Raw genomic sequence first — 19,941 nt, forward strand, 5'->3', positions numbered from 1 at the left:
TCTTCATACACTCAGAATCGACACACCTCTCCTCCCAAGAATTACTCACCTCCCAAGATCACTGTTAACTATATCCAGTTCAAAGTCCAGGGATGATCTGTTATTCTTTCCTTATAGCAGAACTCATTGTCTGGCCCACTGCAAAATAAGTGCACCTGCACCATATACCCATTGTAGAAAACAGAACGCGTACAATACAGCTGCTTTAAAACTGTCTTTGAGAAATGTAAAGAATGAAAACAGATATTAATTACTGACACATAGTAATTAACAAATTCTATTGAATGGGAATTTTAAAAACTATTTGATCTTTCTGTCTCAGAGTGGGGCAACAGCACTGATCACTAGATCTGGTGGCCCCTGTGTCTGTCTTAGAGCTAGGGATGGGAGATCTCCAGAGAGAATATATTGACTTTTCTGGAACTGTTTTATATTTGACTGTTATTTATCCTTGTTCATGTCTCTTGGAGAGAAGGTGCTTCTTGGTAGCCTTAGAGCTTTTAATTTGCTTCATGTTAGTGCAGTTTCAGGATTTGAGGTTGTTTGGGGAGCAGTCAAAAGCTTCTGGTTACATTGCCAATACAATTTCTTAAAAAGTTGGAAGGCTAGGGCCGGTGCCATGGCTCCTTTGATTAATCCTCCGCCTGCGGCACCGGCATCCCATATGGGTACCGGTTCTAGTCCCAGATGCTCCTCTTCCAGTCCAGCTCTCTGCTGTGGCCTGAGAGGGCAGTGGAGGTTGACCCGAGTGTTTGGGTACCTGCACCTCATGGGAGACCAGGAAGAAGCACCTGGCTCCTGGCTTTGGATAGGTGCAGCGCCGGCTATAGTGGCCATTTTTGGAGTGAACCAGTGGAAGGAAGGCCTTTCTCTCTGTCTCTCTCTCTCTCACTGTCTATAATTCTACCTGTCAAATAAATAAAAAGTTAATAAAAAAAAAGTTGGAAGTCTTCTCTTAAGTACATTTTCAAATAGTTTGTATAGGCATAATCCTTGTAGTATATTCCATAGAGGTACTTCAAATTCTGCATGAAGGTCACTTTTTTAGAAGTGGGTGTGGTTTTTTATTTTTTGTGAAACACTAAACATTTTTTGGATATCTTTACGACAGAAGCATTTCATTTATTATATTCTTATACCCAAATTACAATTTCTGTTTACCTGATCCCAACCACTTTGTTTGATTTCCTAAAGGCATTTTTGTTCTTTAAGTCATTCATCAAATAACACAGATGCCTACTGCTTATAAGGAGGCACAGAGATAGGTAGTCAGGGTATTATGAAGCAAAATAGGGATTCCTAGTCCCAGAAAGTTCACTGTATGGTTGGGGAGTAAGACAATAATCAAAAAACTATCATGACCTTTACTTAAACATTGTCATAATAAATTCTATGATAAAAATATGTATTCACTTCCTAATGCATTTTAATATAGAAGTTTCAGTTTATACCTTATCTAAAATGCTTGTTATCAAATGTGTTTTGCATTTCAATTTTTTTCAGATTTTAGCATATTTTGCACATATATAATGAGTTATCTTGGAGAAGAGACTAAACTCTAAACACAAATTTATTTATGTTTATATATACTTTAAACACAGCCTGAGTAATTTCTTGCAATATTTTTAGAGCACTTACAGTTTGATTATGTCACGTGATGTTAGGTGAGGAATTTTCCAATTGTAGCATCATGTCAATATTCAAATTTTCAGACATTCAAACATTTCAGGTTTTAGCTGTTTAGAACAGGGAATCTCAATGTAGTACTATATAATTTTAATGTATTCTTTATCTTGTTAAAAATCAGTTCTCTACCTTTGATCCTTTATATAATCCCCTGCTCTTATCACTAGTATTGTTCATAATGTTCAATTGTCTGTGAGTTCAGAGGACAAAATACTTTCACTCAGATACACTGGAAAGCCAGAATATTGGTTTTTCATTGGAAATGCAATAGGCAGCAAATATTCTTTGATTATTGGTCAAAGAATGTAACATACTTTTAAATGAAGCTTGACTTGATTAAATTTCATATGCTATCCATTAAACTCTTACTAGCATACTCAAAAACTATAATTATCGGCAATTTTTTCTATCTGTAGCTTTCCAGTAAAATTGATGTCTTTAACAGACATTTCTTTAAGCACTAGGATTACTGTCAAAGACTATTGTGAACCATATTCATACCTGCACTTCAGTTTGACAACTATGAATGTGTTTTTGTTATATGCTGTATATTCACTTCTTGTTTTTACATCTTAAGTGCATTTTTCCATAACTGCCACATGCAGTTTCCATGGTTACCTGCTCATTCCATTTCTATTTTTGCCTTTAAGAGGCCATACTGCTACATATGGAAACAAAAGCCTAGAACCAGCAACTTAGCCCTAATGTTCCTTCCATAAATTTTGTATGTAAAACAATTCTTAATATAGTTAATTTCATATTAATGAATTTATTAACTTTAATAGATGTAAGAAACTTGTACTGAAATTTAATGAAATTTTTCTCTCTTGTCTATTCTACTTTGGTGTAAATACTGCTATTGTGGCAGGACTCATTTAGTCATTGACCAATTTTCTGTGTCTTTTTGGCAGAAAAGAGTTCTTTCTAAAAATACAGGGCAACAACCACTTTGCTCCCTCTTTTGAGTAAAAACTTAAAATAATTAATTTCTATATAAAATTCCTGCTAACTCTAGTCATAAATTTCCCAAATAATTTGGAATTACTGTTTAGTGAACAAAATTCTGGCTTATAAGGATTAAAACAAGCAAAAATACTATAATTTTGTGTACTCAAGGCTTGTAATTCAGACAAATAACAATAAAAATCAGTCAAATCAGTACTATAAGATCTCATTCAACAGGATGATCCATGAGTGTTGAGATCAATTTGGAAAGCTTAAGAGAGGCACTGGGCTGGAAATATCCATTATAGTTATTGTAAAAGCTGCTGGTAGCTAGATGGAGCAGACTCATAATAGAGTGTCTTCAATGCTTAAATTGTGGCTGACCATAAACACAGTTGATGGCCAGAGCAGAATAGATTGCTACTAATTATCTATCATTTTAACAAAGAGAAAGTCAGGGAACTTGTTTTCTCAAACCAGCTGCCTATTCTCTTCAATCTTATTGATTATTCTTTGCCTTAAATAAGAGACAAACACATACACACACATAATTCCAAAAGTTTTTGGGGAATGAGTACCATGGAAACAAATCCATGGGTTTCAAAATTTCTTTATATCAAACTTATATTTTAATTCTATTTTCCATGAACTTTCTGAAGAAACTTGGTGTGTTTGTGTGTGTTTGTATGTGATGACATTGGATAAATTTGATAGTTGATCATTTTTTGTTGATTTAAACTGTTTCATGACTTCTTGCTTTGTTGTGGGTTTTCTACTAAGAGCCAGGGATGGCACAATGTACATTTCCAGTTACTTACCTATTGTCCCTTCTTATATGCAAAATGAGCATTATAATTCCTGTCTTTCATGCTTCCTTAGGGTGTTCTAACTGCATATGAGTTAGCTTCATAATGCTTAAAAACTGATTTTTGTGAGATCTATATAAAAGCTCTTCCATTGTTTTTAAGTTCATTTTAGATCAGTACATTTTATTTTATTTTAAAGATTTATTTATTTTTTTGAAAGTCAGAGTTACACACAGAGAAAAGGAGAGGCAGAGAGAGAGAGAGAGAGAGAGAGAGAGGGAGAGGTCTTCCATCTGCTGGTTCACTCCCCAATTGGCTGCAATGGCCAGAGCTGTATCGATCCGAATCCAGGAGCCAGAAGATTCTTCTGGGTCTCTCACGCAGGTGTTGGAGCCCAAGGACTAGGGCCATCTTCTACTGCTTTCTCAGGCCATAGCAGAGAGCTGGATTGGAAGTGGAGCAGCCAGGATTTGAACCAGTGCCCCTGTGGGATGCTGGCACGGCAGGCATCGGCTTTACCTGCTATGCCACAGTACCGGCCCCAGATCAATATATTTTAGAAAGAAGCAATATTACCACAGTTATATTGTACAGCAACTAGTTATATTTTTCAAGTATACATAGAACTTGAACCTTATTTCATATAGCTAAAACATAGTCTTATTTAAAGTCTTGTTTTTAATTTTAAGCCTTCTTATATTCATAGATAAATGTCGGGCTGGCACTGCAGGACTATTGGTTAAGTTGCTTCCCATATGAGTGGCAGTGTGAATCATGGCTTCTCCATATCTGATCCAGCTTCCTGCTAACACACCTGGGGAAGCACTGAAGGATGGCCTGAGTGCTTGAGCCCTTCTACCCATGTGGGATTCCTGGTTGGAGTCCCATGCTCCTGGCTCCTGAACTGGCCTGATCCTGGCCATTATGACCCTTTGGGGAGTGAACCAGTGGATAGAAGATCTCCTTTCTCTCTCTCTGTCTCTCTGTCACTCTCTCTTTCTCTCTCCATCTCTCTTTCACTCTCTCTCTCTCTGTTCCTCCATCTCTCCCATGTTTCTTTCTGCAGGTTTGCTTTTCAAGTAAATAAACAAGCTTTAAAAAGACAAATGCTGTTGACTTTCAGATCATTTTAAAGTTCAACTACAAAAATTTTTTTTACATGGCTTTTATTAATTTTAAAAATGAATTTTAAGTGAGAGTGACATAAAATGTATACCATATTTCTTATGTCACCTTTTCATTTCTAAATATGTAGTTCAGTGGTGTTATATCCACAATGTTGTGTAGTAATGTGTAGTAATTGCATTGCTAATGACAGAAATTCTATACCTGTTAAGCACTAATTCAGTTTTACTGCTACTTCTAGCCTCTGGGTACCTCAATCTGTGTTTTGGTAGAAAGCTTTTAGTTTTCCACCATTAAATATAATGTTACCTTTGGGTTTCATACAAACGGTCCTTATTCTCTTGAAGAAGTTTACTTCTATTTTCAATTTTCTGAGAGCTTTCGATCATGAAAGGATATGAAGTTTGTCAAATACTATTTCTGTAGCAATTGGGATGATCATGTAGTGGTCTTTTTTTCTATGAATGTGGTACATTAACTTGACTAATTTTTATTATGGTAACCTCTCTGCATTATTATCATATATCACACTTAATCATGGTATATAGCCCTCTTTTCTCCCAGAAGCCTTTTAATTAATGTGTACAAACTTTGTGCATTTCATAAAAACAAGTTTAGGAACGTAGTGATTTTTCCTGTCTTTTACTTGCTATAGATTTTTTTCTCTTTTTTAAAGATTCATTTTATTCATTTGAAAGACAGAGTTACAGAGAGAGACAAAGAGAGAGGTCTTCCATCCGCTGGCTTACTCCCCAGATGCCTGGCAATGGCCAGAGTTGTGCCAATCGGAAGCCAGGAGCCAGGAGCTTCCTTCGGGACTCCGACGTGGGTGCAGGGGCCCAAGGACTTGGGCCATCTTCTACTGCTTTCCCAGGTTATAGCCAAGAGCTGGATTGGAAGTGGAGCAGCTGGTTCTTGAACCAGCACCCATATAGGATGCAGGCGCTTCAGGCCAGGTCATTAACCCCGCTACGCCAAGCACCGGCCCCTCATCTTTGCCAGTAAAGCCAAATGTGTGTGTGTGTGTGTGTGTGTGTGTTTTATCATTTTAATAAACTGCCTTTTGGCTTTCATGACCTTCACTATTGACTTCCTATTCATTATTTAATTTTTGTCTACACTGTAATCTTTTGTTATCATCTTCAATGTATAAGCTTTGGTTTGCTTTTATCTTCCTTTTCTAATTTCTCAAGGTGCAAAACTAGGTAACTGATTTGAGATTTCTTTTCTCTTTTCTAAATACATGGGTTATAGCAAAAAATTTTTCTCCGAGCACTGATTTTGCTTTTGGTTATGTTTTCATTTTCTCCCTCTCAGGTTGGTTTTCTTATTTCCCTTATGATTGTTTCTTAGACCATTGATAGTTTAGATTAGCCTACTTTAATATCCATGCATTTGTAAAGTCTCCAATTTTCCTCCTATTCTTAATTGCTATCTTCAATCCACTGAAAAAAGTGAGGACACTGCATGATTTCATTTTTTATTTTTATTCAGTTTTGTTTGTAACCTGAGAATGTGCCATGTGCACTTGAGAAGAATGTGCATATATCAGGTTTTGTTGGGTAGAGTTTTCTGTTTATATCTGTTCTGGCCTGTTCATGGTGTTCAAATGTTTTCTTTCCTTACCAATCTTTTGTATTGATGTCCTCTCTGTTATTGAAAGTGTTGTTTTATTTTAATGTATATCTTTGTCTGCTTTTCAGAGTTTGTATCAACATGGTTATAACAGATTGTACCTTTTTTAAGGGGGAAGGAGGAATGGGAGCTTGGTGTTGCATACTTTGACATTTTACTGATTAACTCTTCTATACCTCTCCCTTAATTTTTCTTCATCTGAAAACTTTTTGAAGATTCCCAAATAAAGCATATTACACTTTGGGAAACAATAAATTATAACATAATCTGAAAATTTTAGTAGGGACACTTGATGTTAGAACAAAGATACTGAACATAGAATACGTTTCCCCTTGTTAATTCTTTCTAAATGATTAATTTTATATTTCTCCTTACAAATTCTTTCTATTTGATTGACAGAAATGGAAAATATTAGGAAAATCTGGCCTACCCATATATTTAACTATAATGAGTGGTATAATGGTATGTGTATTCTGTGTATTGGAGTGTTATTGATATTTAAAAACCTGGAGTAGGCCAGCACTGAGGCTCAATAGGCTAATCTTCCACCTGTGTGTGGCACCGGCACCCTGGGGTTCTAGTCCCGGTTGGGTTCCTGATCCTGTCCTGGTTGCTCTTCTTCCTGTCCAGCTCTCTGCTGTGGCCCGGGAGCGCAGTGGTGGAAGGCCCAAGTACTTGGGCCCTGCACCCACATGGGAGACCAGGAGAAGCACCTGGCTCCTGGCTTTGGATCAGCGAGGTGTGCCGGCCGCAGTGTGCTGGTCGCAGAGCGCCAGCGGCAGTGGCCATTTAGGGGTGAACCAACGCAAAAGGGAGACCTTTCTCTCTGTCTCTCTCTCACTGTCCACTCTGCCTGTCAAAAAAAAAAAAAAATGAAAAAACCTGGAGTAAGAATGGGTAAGAATTATTCTAAGAGGCAAAAATTCAGGGGAGGGAGTATGTTTAGAAGAATGTTTAATAGCAAGGTGATACATAAATATAATTCTCAGTTTCTCTTAGTCCTATGAATGCAATAATGAAAGCAAGTTAGGAAAAACTGAAGAGTTCAATATGATTTTGTTACCAGTAAAGTTTCTTAAGAAATACTTGGAAGAACATGTGAATTTTATGAATTGTTTTGAACCTACAAGTTTGGGTAATTAAATATGTAAGATAACCTCAACGGAAGATTTTGTAATAATTTTATGTGCTACAATAATCTTTATTGGATGAAGTACTTGTTATATGAATGAACAAAAAATGGACTCTGTGTATTGAGCCCTAGGTTGTTTACGTGTTCACAGCATGGGGAAAGCTCTTAGCTCAAAAGTCTATTGCTGCCAAATTGGAATTTTATACATACAATTGTTTTAAATATAGTCCAATTTAGTAGACTTTCAACCATTTATAGAATGTCTTATTTAAAAACCTACAGGATCTGTGTCCAACTTCTTCCTGGCATAGATAAATACTGGGTTTTAAAGACCCAAACTACAGCTGCCCTTCAGAGCTGTCTAATCCAGATATTCCTCACCGTGTGTCTAAGTAACATCGGGTAGACTGGTAAAGCCCCTCTCTGAATCCCTCTTTCTCACAGGAGTTTCATTGTCCTTCTTTTCTCCTGAATAATCTCTGGAGGACCTACTAGTACTTTCTAGTAGATAAGGGTGACATTAGAACCATACTTTCCTTTAAAAGTATAAAATTCAAAATAAAAGGCTAATTTGGACTTTTCACGTACACAGAACATATGTAGAAATCCTGAAGCAAGAAAGAACTTTTGACACTTTTGAAAGGCTCACAGATGGTTAATGCCCTGGACTCACATGGTGTATATGGAGAGAGTACCACAAAATGATGTCGGAGGAGAACTGTTTAAGGCTTAAAATACCAATATAAAGACCTTGCATTTCTCCCATGTGTATCAGGAAGCCATAGGAAGTTTTACTTATAGCAGTGCAATAATCTAATGATATTTTTTTTTTTTTGACAAGCAGAGTTAGACAGTGAGAGAGAGAGAGAGAGGTCTTCCTTCCATTGGTTCACCTCCCAAATGGCCACTATGGCCAGTGTGCTGCGCCAATCTGAAGCCAGGAGCCAGGTGCTTCCTCCTGGTCTCCAATGCGGATGCAGGGGCCCAAAAACCTGGGCCATCCTCCACTGCCTTCCTGGGCCACAGCAGAGAGCTGAACTGGAAGAGGAGAAACCGGGACAGAATCCGGAGTACCGGCACTGCACGTGGAGGATTAGCCTAGTGAGGCGCGGCACTGACCAATCTAATGATATTGTAATGTTTTAATAAATTTTTAAAAAAGATTTATTTCATTTGAAAAGCAAAGTTACAGAAAGAGAGGGAGGGGAGGAGGGTGGCAGAGAGACAGAGAGATTTTCATCTGTGATTCATTCCTCCAAAGGGCTACAAAAATGGGGATGGAGTCAGGCCAAAGCAGGAGCCTAGACCTCCATCCATGTCTCCCATATGGGTGACAGAATCCCAAGCATGTGGGCTATTTTAACACTGCTTTCCCTGGAGAATTAGCAGGAAGCTGGGTTGGAAATGGAGCTATCAGGATTTGACTTGGTACCCATATGGGAAGCCAGCATCACAAGCTACTGCTTATCCCACTGTGACACAATGCTGGCCAATACTGGAAGATTTTAAAAATGCAGAAAACATGGGGCCCCTGCTGTGGCATAATGGGTAAAGCTGCCACCTGCAGTGCTGGCACCCCATATGGCACTGGTTCGAATCTTGGCTGCTCCACTTCTGATCCTGCTCTTTGCTATGGCCTGGGAAAGCAGTAGAAGATTGCCCAAGTCCTTGGGCCCCTGCACCCGTGTGGGAGACCTGGAGGAAGCTCCTGTCTTCTGGCTTTGGATCCGCGCAGCTCCGACTGTTGCAGTTATCTGGGGAGTGAACCAGCGGATGGAAGACCTCTCTCTCTTTCTGCCTCTCTGTAACTCTGGCATTCAAAGAAATAAATAAATCTTTTAAAAAATGCAGAATACAACAGTGATATTTATAATACAAACTGAAGTAAATAAAAATAGGCTTAGAAAAATCATGGTTATATTAGTTTGCAGGTCATTTAAACATCTCTAAGAGCCTGGCTAATTTGAAATACGAGTGGGTGGAGGTGTAAGCATGGAATTAAGAAAGTGTGTTAACAGCCGCAGCATTATCCAGAAAGGGAGGCAGGAGGCCACTGTGATCATGAAGACACAGGCTGGGACCTGAGATTTGTTGTGTGGGTAGAGACAATAAGCTTGCTTGCTGGTAATTTTGATAATTAATTTGATAAAGTAAATTTCTGACCTGGCAACTGTGTGGGAGGTATTTCCATGTTCATAAATGCGACAGAGTATAGGAGCAAGATGCTTTAGCTAGTTGTATTTTTATACATGAAGTTATGGTGCTTTTGATTTATCCAAGTCATGGTGTCAAAAACTCAGCCATGTGTATGAGCTGGGGATCCCAGAGAGTTAATGTATAAATAAGAGATTCCCCTGAGTATGTAACATAGGCATTGGAAGCCAAAACTTGAAAATGTAAATTCACCATTTTTAGTGGATAAGTAAGTGGATAAGGAAAGAAAAGTAGTTATGATCAGATTTCAAATGTAATTGATTCTACGATAAAAGTGTGAAACTTCAGTTGGAAGGTGATGGGAAATTAGGGAACATATTTTGTAGGGATTACTCTATAAAATCAATGATTAATGAATATTAATATGATTGGTAAAAAAGATGGGTTGAAAAGGAAGCTGAAGAGTTTTGAAGTATAAAGAATTTTCTTCAGTATCAAATTAGCAATGTTTCATAAAAACCCTGCACATGAGAAAACATAGTAATACATAAATTGCTGCAGAAAAATTGATTTACTGCAAAAGTTTTGAAAAATAATTTGCCATAAAGTAATTTATAATCATTTTGCCTCAGAAATATCAATTAATGGAATTTATATTAATGGAAAAAAGCTTTAGAGAACATCTTTTCTTTTTTTTCTTTTTGACAGGCAGAGTGGACAGTGAGAGAGAGACAGAGAGAAAGGTTTTCCTTTGCCATTGGTTCACCCTCCAATGGCTGCCGCTGCTGGCGCGCTGCGGCCGGCACACCACGCTGATCCCATGGCAGGAGCCAGGTGCTTCTCCTGGTCTCCCATGGGGTGCAGGGCCCAAGCACTTGGGCCATCCTCCACTGCACTCCTGGGCCACAGCAGAGAACTGGCCTGGAAGAGGGGCAACCGGGACAGAATCCGCCGCCCCGACCGGGACTAGAACCCAATCCGTTGTGCCGGCACCGCAAGGCAGAGGATTAGCCTAGTGAGCTGCAGCATCAGTCCAGAGAACATCTTAACAGAAAAAATTTTTGCATAAAATTATTACTCTTTTGATAACGTAAGCAGAACAAGTTGTTAAATAAATTCCAGTGTGTTCACTTGAAATAGTACTTTAAAACATAAAAATGATGTTTTGCAGTTATTTAATAATGAGGAAATACCACAATTAAATTGCGGAGTTAAAGCATAGGTTATATATATTTTAGTAAAAAATTAAACTATGTGACATGATGATGTTCATGATGCTTTTTTCTTTTTCCTTTCTAAATCTTCTATTGTTAAAAGAATGATAGTAGAGGATAAAAGAAAGAACATTATTTTAAGTAAAAAGTAATTTTAGACATTAGGCTTAAATAAAAGTATGAACCAGTATGTATATTCTAAAGTAAATTTATATTAATGTGCATAAGAGTAGTCCTCACAATTTACAATATTTTTAAGAAACTTCCTCTGGCTGCTATGTGCTAAACATCTTAACAAAATATTCTATTTAATCATCATGTCAAACTGCTAAATGCAATATTGCACCCTTTCTACAGATAAGAGCGTTTTACTAACTTTTCATATGTCCTTTTCATTAAGCTGATATACCAAGATTGAGACCCTTCTTTGTGTTACTCAAAGCACTGAGTAATAACCCAGGGAGCTATGAAAAGTGGAGCTTTAGAAGTTGCTGTGAAAGATGAGATCATTTACACAGATGGGACTGTCCAGAAGAAAAGTATTTTGGAAAGATAATTCAGTCATGGGAGGGAAAAGGAACTTGTGAATATATGTTTTCTTGGAAACCAATTATACTGTCATTCAGTGTGAATATTCTACTTGAGTCAGGTCATGAATTTAACATTCCTGACATGTTCCTTACAGCACCAACTCCATTTCTTCTTCTGATTTCTCTTTCCAGCATACCTTTTTACTCTGAGAGTCTAGCTGAATGCTAGCATCTTTCTCATTCTTCACATTGAAGGTTTCCCAGAAAGGTGCACACCACTCTCAACTTTGCTCAGTGTTCTTGCAAGGCTTTGGCATGCAGTTACTAGTAAAGACAATTGTAGATTAGATACTGTTACAGTGAATTTTAGGTGTCGACTGAATTAAGGGATACCTAGAGAAAGGCTAAGCATGACTTCTGGGTTTCTCTGTGAAAGTGTTTCCACAGGAGATTTGCAGGTGAGTGGGGTGGATCCATTCTTTATGAGAATAGGCATCACTCACCAGATAGGGAGAATAAAAAAGAGAAAAAGGGTGACTGCCTTTCTGTATTGCTCCTGGAAATGGACTACTATTACTACAGTGAGCTCCAGGTTCACCATCACTTACACCAGGAAGAATTCCCTTTCTCAACTTCTCCAGTCCTTGTTCCTTACAAACCTTGACTTGGAGTCCTTTCCTCCATCTTCAAAGCCGAGAGTGTAGCATCTTCAAATCTTTCTCAATGAGGTTATTACATTACTTTTTCTCTTCCATAATATTCCCTGTAGTGTCTCCTTTTAAGGATACTTTTGATCGTCTATCTGTTCACCTGGATAATCCAGTATAATATCCTATTCTTACAATTTTTATTTAGTTGCATCTGCAAAGTCATTTTTTTTCAGATAACATAAGCCTCATGGGTTCTAGGTAATTAAGATCTGAACATCTTTGGAGGCCATTTTTCAGTCTCACAGTTGCTCAAAAAGACAGTTGATAGTATCCAAAATAAGAAAAACAAACATCCATCAAGATTCATGAAGATATTCAGAGTAGCTCAAGTTCTAAAGTTAAGAAATGTCACGCACAAATAAAAACACTATAGTACTATTGCTCCATTGTAAATACATTTTTTTCCTGTTAGTATGATGATATATTTGTATTAAGTCTTATTTGTACCCAAACCTCTCTGTTAAGGTTGTGCTTATAGAAAAGCCTATTTAGATTTAGAAGCATAGAAAAAAGTCCATGTTGAAGTCAGTATCATAACAGTCCATGTGTATTGTAATATATTTTCCTCATATTCAGTTTTATGCCAGAGGGGGAAAAAACATTCAGTATTGAAAATTTGTTTAAAAAAGTCGCCCATTGGCCATCATAGAAGGAGGTAGTTTTCTCTGAATGGAGGAGGGAACTTCCACTTTGATTATGGTTTTGTCTAAATAAGGTCGGAGTTTGTGAACTCAAGGGGCTTCCATATCTTTGGCAGCTCATGACAAGAGCCTCTGGTGATTACTGACATCACAAATAAGAGTGTCATTGTTAAATCAACAATGGGAGTCAATGTGTACTTGCTCCCCATGTAGGATCTCTGTCCTTAGTGTGTTGTACTATAAGAATTAATGGTAAAATTACTCTTCAAACAGTACTTTATACATTGTGTGTCTGTGTGGCTGCAAACTGTTGAAATCTTTACTCAATATAGAGTTGATCTTCTGCATATAAAGATAATTAAAAATGAATCTTAATGAAGAATGGGATGGGAGAGGGAGTGGGAGATGGGATGGTTGCGGGTGGGAGGGTGGTTATGGGGGGAAGCACCACTATAATCCAAAAATTGTGCTTTTGAAATTTATATTTTAAATAAAAATTTTCTATTAAAATAAATAAATAAAATTATTGGTACAAAAAAGTTGCCCTTTCCACAGATAATTATTCAGCACTTGTTAGGCACTGTTATTATAATTGGCTATATGCATAAATATAAAAATTTTAGGCTTTAATATGCTTATCTTCTACTTGTGGGGTATGAAATATAACAGTATTCCATTGGTTCTGGATAACCAGTATGAGAATCAAGTTTTAGGCCAGGATAAAACATAAAACAAGAAAAATTCTTGACTACCAGTTGACGTCTCATTTAATTTCTTTGCTCTCCTTTCTTTACTTATGTTCTAGAACCATCTCTCACACATGAAAATACCTCAAATATAAAAACCTTTTTGTCCTTTTCAACAGTTCAGTATCATAGCCCTGAACAGTTTGAGCCCATAATATCAGTTTTATCCACTATGTGTGTCATTCCCTTGCCCGCAAAGGAACGACACTGTTCGCAGCTTATCGGTCTTCAGTAGACTTTTAATGAGAAAATAACAGTGACAGAGAAAGAATGAAGGGAGGAGAGTGGACAGAAAAGCCCCCTCCTTCCTCAGCACACAGCTTATATACAAAATCTGGCCAATTGCAAGCAGGCTCAAGTCCATGCACAGAACACTCCAATCCGCTGTCTGTTCACGCAGTGTGCACGCATCCTCGGGCCAATCAGATGAGGTGTCATGCAGCAGGCAGGCTCACCACGTGGTCCTCGGCGCCATCTTGTTGTTTACAACATTCTCAACTCCTCTGGAAAATCCAGACTGTGGGAAAGCATTGCCCTAACCGAAACTAGCAACATCCGCCTTGTGATAAAGACACAGCAACAACTATCAGACCGACCTTGACATGGGGGCTCCATGGCTGCGCATCCCATGGAGCCCCACATCGTGTAAAACTTAACCTAATAAACTTGGTTTCCTTGAGAAAGCCAAAAAGCATTAAAAATACTTCAAATTTGCCATTATCATTCAGTATGCTATCACACTGGGTATAGTCATGGCCAACCTCTAGGGAATCTGCTGTTTCCACTTACTTTACTTTTGGCATTGGAAAGTGTGTGCCTCAGCAAAAAGTGCAGCAAACAATTGTACACATAACCTGAATGTTGAAGACCTTTTGCCTCGGAGAGCACAAAATTTGATGTTGTCAAAACAGTACCTACAGTCGACAGAGAAGATGGCGGAATAGGGAGGGAGCACACTGAAGGTCCGGTAAGAGAAGGTTCAAAGAGGGGTGAGAATTTGTGGTTTTTAAGGAATGAGAAGCCCTTCCTGAAACTGGGGAGATAGGGTGGACACACGAGGAGGATGCGAACGCCTGGGACACAGGACACCAGCAGGAGTGTGTACGCACCAGCATTGGAAGCCGAGGTGAGGCAGGGCGCTTGCCCAGCACAGCTGCAACAGCTGCCGCCACCCCTCCCCCAACCCACCCTGGAATGGACACTGAGACACACACGACTGAGTGGGGGAGGAAATAGAAAACGGAACAGAGTGAGTGGCGCCTGTGGAAAGAGTGCACTATTAAGGGGTACTGATTGAGAGACTGAGTAAGCCAGTATCTCTTGGCGCGTCTTCGGAGCTGCAGCGGGCAGGAAGCAGCCATTTTGTCTGTTTACATTTGGACTTAAAGGAGAACTGTCTTTGCCTCCACACTAACCTTCAGAGGCAGAGCCCAAAGGTGGAGCAGAGCAACAGGACACCTCTTGCTCGAGGGAGGGCAGTTCAAAGCCCTGACGCCCGTCTACTCAAGTTACAAGAAAAAAAAATTGAATAGTGCCTGCGAGGGGGAAAAAGGGCAGGATCCAGAGCTGCAGTGGGCAGAGAGCAGCCATCCTGTCTGTTTACGTTCGGGCTGTGTAGAGCAGCCTGCTTACACTGGATATTGGTACAGACTCACAGCAGCCTATAGCAGAGGGAAATCAACCTGAAAAACCACCCAGATGGAATGCCAAAATACAAAACAAAAACCCACAATAAGAATATAGAAGAACATATAAACTTGCCAATGGAGCAGGCTAAACCAACCATAACAGAGGCTGAAGAAGAAGAAGTTGAAACCATGCCAGAAAAAGAATTCAGAAAATTAATAATCAGAATACTTAGAAATAATGAGAAACAGTGTCAAGAGCTGAATGAAAAATAAGCCCAAGGATTAGAGATCCTAAAGAGAAGCCAGAATGAAATACTAGAACTGAAAAACTCAATTGATGATATAAAAAACACCGTGGAATCCCTTGGAAATTGAACAGATGAAATAGAAGACTGAATATCAGAATTTGAAGACAAACTTCCAGAAATAATACAGTCAGTTCAAACGCAGGAAGAAGAAATTAAAAAATTAAAAAACACGGTCGGAGACCTACAAGATTCAATCAAACGGTGTAATGTTCGGATAATAGGAGTCCCTGAGGGGGTGGAAAGAGAGAATGGATTGGAAGGTGTCTTCAACGAAATAATATCAGAAAACTTCAAACAAAGGCAGCTGGATAACAATACACAAATACAACAGAGAGCCAGGACTCCGAACAGAGTAGACCAGAAGAGAAATTCACCACGACACATTGTGGCAACACTCAGTTCAGTGACACACAAAGAACAAATCCTAAAATGTGCCAGAGAAAAGCGACAAATCACATTCAGGGGTAAGTCAATCAGACTCACCCCAGACTTCTCAGCGCAAACACTACAGGCAAGGAGATAATGGCATGATATAGTTCAAGTTTTGAAAGACAAACAATGCCAACCTAGAATACTATACCCTGCAAAGCTATCATTTATGAATGAAGGGGAAATAAAGATCTTCCACGACAAACAGAAACTGAAAGAATTTGTATCCACGCGTCCAACCCTACAACACTTGCTCAAAGACGTGCTGCACACAGAAATACGAAAACAAGAACTTCACTACAAAAAAAAATTGAATGTAGAGTAACCCACAAAGTTCAAAATACATAAACAGCTCATTTCAGGAACATGAAGGGGAAAAGACAGTACTTAACAGTAATCACATTGAATGCAAATGGTCTTAATTCCACGACAAAGAGACATAGACTAGCTGATTGGATAAAGGAAGAGAACCCATCTATATGCTGCCTTCAGGAGACACACCTTATCAGCAAAGATGCACGCAGACTGAAAGTGAAAGGATGGAAAAGATACTCCAAGCTAACAGAAATCAAAAAAGAGCTGGCGTGGCCATCCTAATATCAGACAAAATAGACTTTAACATAAAAACTATTAAAAGAGACAGAGAGGGGCACTATATAATGATTAAAGGATCTATCCAACAGGAAGGCATTACTATTATAAATGTATATGCACCTAATTACAGGGCGCATGGCTACCTGAAAGAATTACTAAAGGATTTAAAGGGAGGTATACACTCAAATACAATAGTAACAGGGGACTTCAACACCCCACTCTCACCAATGGACAGATTAACCAGACAGAAATTCAACAAGGAAACAACTGAGCTAATTGACGCCATAGACCAAATAGACCTAATAGATATCTTCAGAACCTTCCACCCCACAGACACAGAGTTCACGTATTTCTCCCCAGTACATGGAACATTCTCTAGGATTGACCATATGCTAGGCCATAAAGGAGCCTCAACAAATTCAAAAAAATTGAAACTATACCATGCAGCTTCTCAGACCATAGCGCAGTGAAACTTGAAATCAACAACCCAATAATCTCTACACCATATGCAAATATATGGAGAATGGACAACATGATCCTAAATGAACAGTGGGTCATCGAAGAAATTAAAAGAGAAATCAAAAGATTTCTAGAAACAAATGAAAATGATAACACAACCTATCAAAACCTGTGGGACACAGCAAAAGCAGTGCTAAGAGGAAAGTTTATAGCAATTAGTGCCTACATCAAGAAGCTGGAAAGGAACCAAACAAATGAACTCTCCATGCACCTCAAGGATTTAGAAAAACAGCAGCAAATCAAGCCCAAATCCAAAAGGAGGAAAGAAATACTAAAGATCAGAGAAGAAATAAACAGAATTGAAACCAAAAAAAAAAAAATACAAAAGATCAACAAAACCAGGAGCTGGTTCTTTGAAAAAATAAACAAAATCGACACACCATTGGCCCAACTAACCAAAAAAGGAGAGAGAAGACCCAAATCTGTAAAATCAAAGATAGTAATGGAAATGTAACAACAGACACAACAGAAATAAAAAGAATCATCAGAAACTACAACAAAGAGATGTATGCTAACAAATTGGGGAACCTGGAAGAAATGGATAGATTCCTGGACAAATACAACCTTCCTAAACTGAGCCGTGAAGATATAGAAAATCTAAACAGACCCATAACCATGGAAGAAATTGAATCAGTAATAAATGCACTACCGAAAAAGAAGAGCCCAGGACCGGATGGCTTCACCGCCGAATTTTACCAGACATTTAGAGAACAACTAACCCCCGTTCTTCTCAAGTTATTCAAAACAATTGAAAGAGAGGGAATCCTTCCAAATTCTTTCTAAAAAGCCAATATCACCTTAATTCCTAAGCCCGGAAAAGACACAACAGAGAAAGAAAACTACAGACCTATCTCCCTGATGAACATAGATGCAAAAATACTCAATAAAATTCTGGCAAACCGAATCCAACTACACATCAGAAAGATCATTCACCCGGACCAAGTGGGATTTATCCCTGGTATGCAGGGATGGTTCAATATTTGAAAGTCAATCAATGTAATACATCACATTAATAAATTGAGAAACAAAAATCATATGGTTATCTCAATAGATGCAGAGAAAGCATTTGACAAAATACAACACCCTTTCATGATTAAAACCCTAAGCAAGTTGGGGTTGGAAGGAACATTCCTCAACAGAATTAAGACAGTCTATGATAAACCAAAGGCCAGTATCATATTGAATGGGGAAAAGTTGGAGGCATTTCCATTGAAAACTGGCACCAGACAGGGATGCCCACTCTCACCATTGTTATTCAATATAGTCCTAGAAGTGTTAGCCAGAGCCATCAGGCAAGAAAAAGAAATTAAAGGGATACAAATGGGAAAGGAGGAAGTTAAACTATCCCTATTTGCAGATGACACGATACTATATATAGGGGACCCGATAAACTCCTATAAGAGACTACTGAATCTCATAGAAGAGTTTGGTAAAGTAGCAGGATACAAAGTCAATGCTTAGAAATCAACAGTCTTTGTATACACAGACAATGCCACGGCCGAGGAAGAACTACTAAGATCAATCCAATTCATGATAACCACAAAGACAATAAAGTACCTTGGAATAAATTTAACCAAGGAGGTCAAAGACCTCTATGATGAAAATTACAAAACACTAAAGAAATAAATAGAAGACGGCACAAAAAAATGGAAAAATCTGCCATGCTCATGGATTGGAAGAATCAATATCATCAAAATGTCCATTCTCCCAAAAGCAATTTACAAGTTCAATGCAATACCAATCAAAATACCAAAGTCATTCTTCAAAGACCTAGAAAAAACGATGCTGAAATTCATATGGAGAAACAGGGGACCCAGAATAGCTAAAGCAATCATTTACAATAAAAACAAGGCCAGAGGCATCACAATTCCAGACTTTAAGGCATACTACAGGGCAGTTATAATCAAAACAGCCTGGTACTGGTACAAAAACAGATGGATAGACCAATGGAACAGAATAGAAACACCGGAGACCAATCCAAACATCTATAACCAACTCATATTCGACAAAGGACCTAAAACCAACCCCTGGAACAAGGACAGCCTCTTCAACAAATGGTGCTGGGAAACCTGGATGTCCACATGTCGCAGTATGAAGCAAGACCCCTACCTTACACATTATACAAAAATCCACTCAATATGGATCAAAGAACTAGATATGCGCCATGACACCATGAAACTAATTGAGAGCATAGGGGAAACCCTTCAAGATATCGGAATAGGTGAAGAATTCCTGGAGAAGACCCCACAGGCATGGGTAATCAAAGATAAAATAAACAAATGGGATTACCTCAAATTGAAGAGTTTCTTAACAGCAAAGGAAACAGTCAGGAAAGTGAAGAGGCAACCAACAGAATGGGAGACATTATTCGCAAACCACCCAACAGATAAAGGATTAACAACTAGAATCTACACAATGATCAAAAAACACCACAGAATCAAAACAAACAACCCAATAAAAAAATGGGCCAAGAACCTTAACAGACATTTTTCAAAAGAGGAAATCCAAATGGCCAACAGACACATGAAAAAATGCTCAGGATCCCTAGCCATCAGGGAAATGCAGATCAAAACCACAATGAGATTCCACCTCACTCCGGTTAGATTGGTTTACCTACAGAAATCAACCAACAACAGATGCTGGCGAGGATGTGGAGAAAAAGGGACACTAACCCACTGTTGGTGGGAATGCAAACTGGTAAAGCCACTATGGAAGACAGTCTGGAAAATTCTCAGAAACCTGAATGTAGCACTACCACAGGACCCAGCCATCCCACTCCTTGGAATATATCCAAATGGAATTGAAGGGGAGAAAAAAGCCATTTGCACATCAATATTTATTGCAGCTCAATTCACAATAGCTAAGACATGGAATAAACCTAAATGTCCATCAACGGATGACTGGATAAAGAAACTATGGGATATGTACTCTATGGAACACTGTACAGCAATAAAAAACAATGAAATCTGGGCATTTACAACAAAATGGAGGAAGCTGGAAAACATCATGCTGAGTGAAATAAGCCAGTCCAAAAGGGACAAATATCGCATGTTCTCCCTGATCGATGACAACTAAACGAGCACCTAAAATGATACCCATTGAAGTGAAATGGACACTATGAGAGACAATGACATGAGCA

The 19,941-nt window shown here is 38.5% G+C and overlaps 1 pseudogene; it reads left to right on the top strand.

The window, feature by feature from the left end:
- LOC138850097 (protein max pseudogene) overlaps positions 1-19,941 on the top strand; it is a 126,566-nt pseudogene that overhangs the window by 2,683 nt on the left and 103,942 nt on the right.

This window comes from Oryctolagus cuniculus, chromosome 6, assembly GCF_051225735.1.
Source record: "Oryctolagus cuniculus isolate XC-2025 breed Fujian yellow rabbit chromosome 6, ASM5122573v1, whole genome shotgun sequence".
Lineage (NCBI taxonomy): Eukaryota > Metazoa > Chordata > Mammalia > Lagomorpha > Leporidae > Oryctolagus > Oryctolagus cuniculus.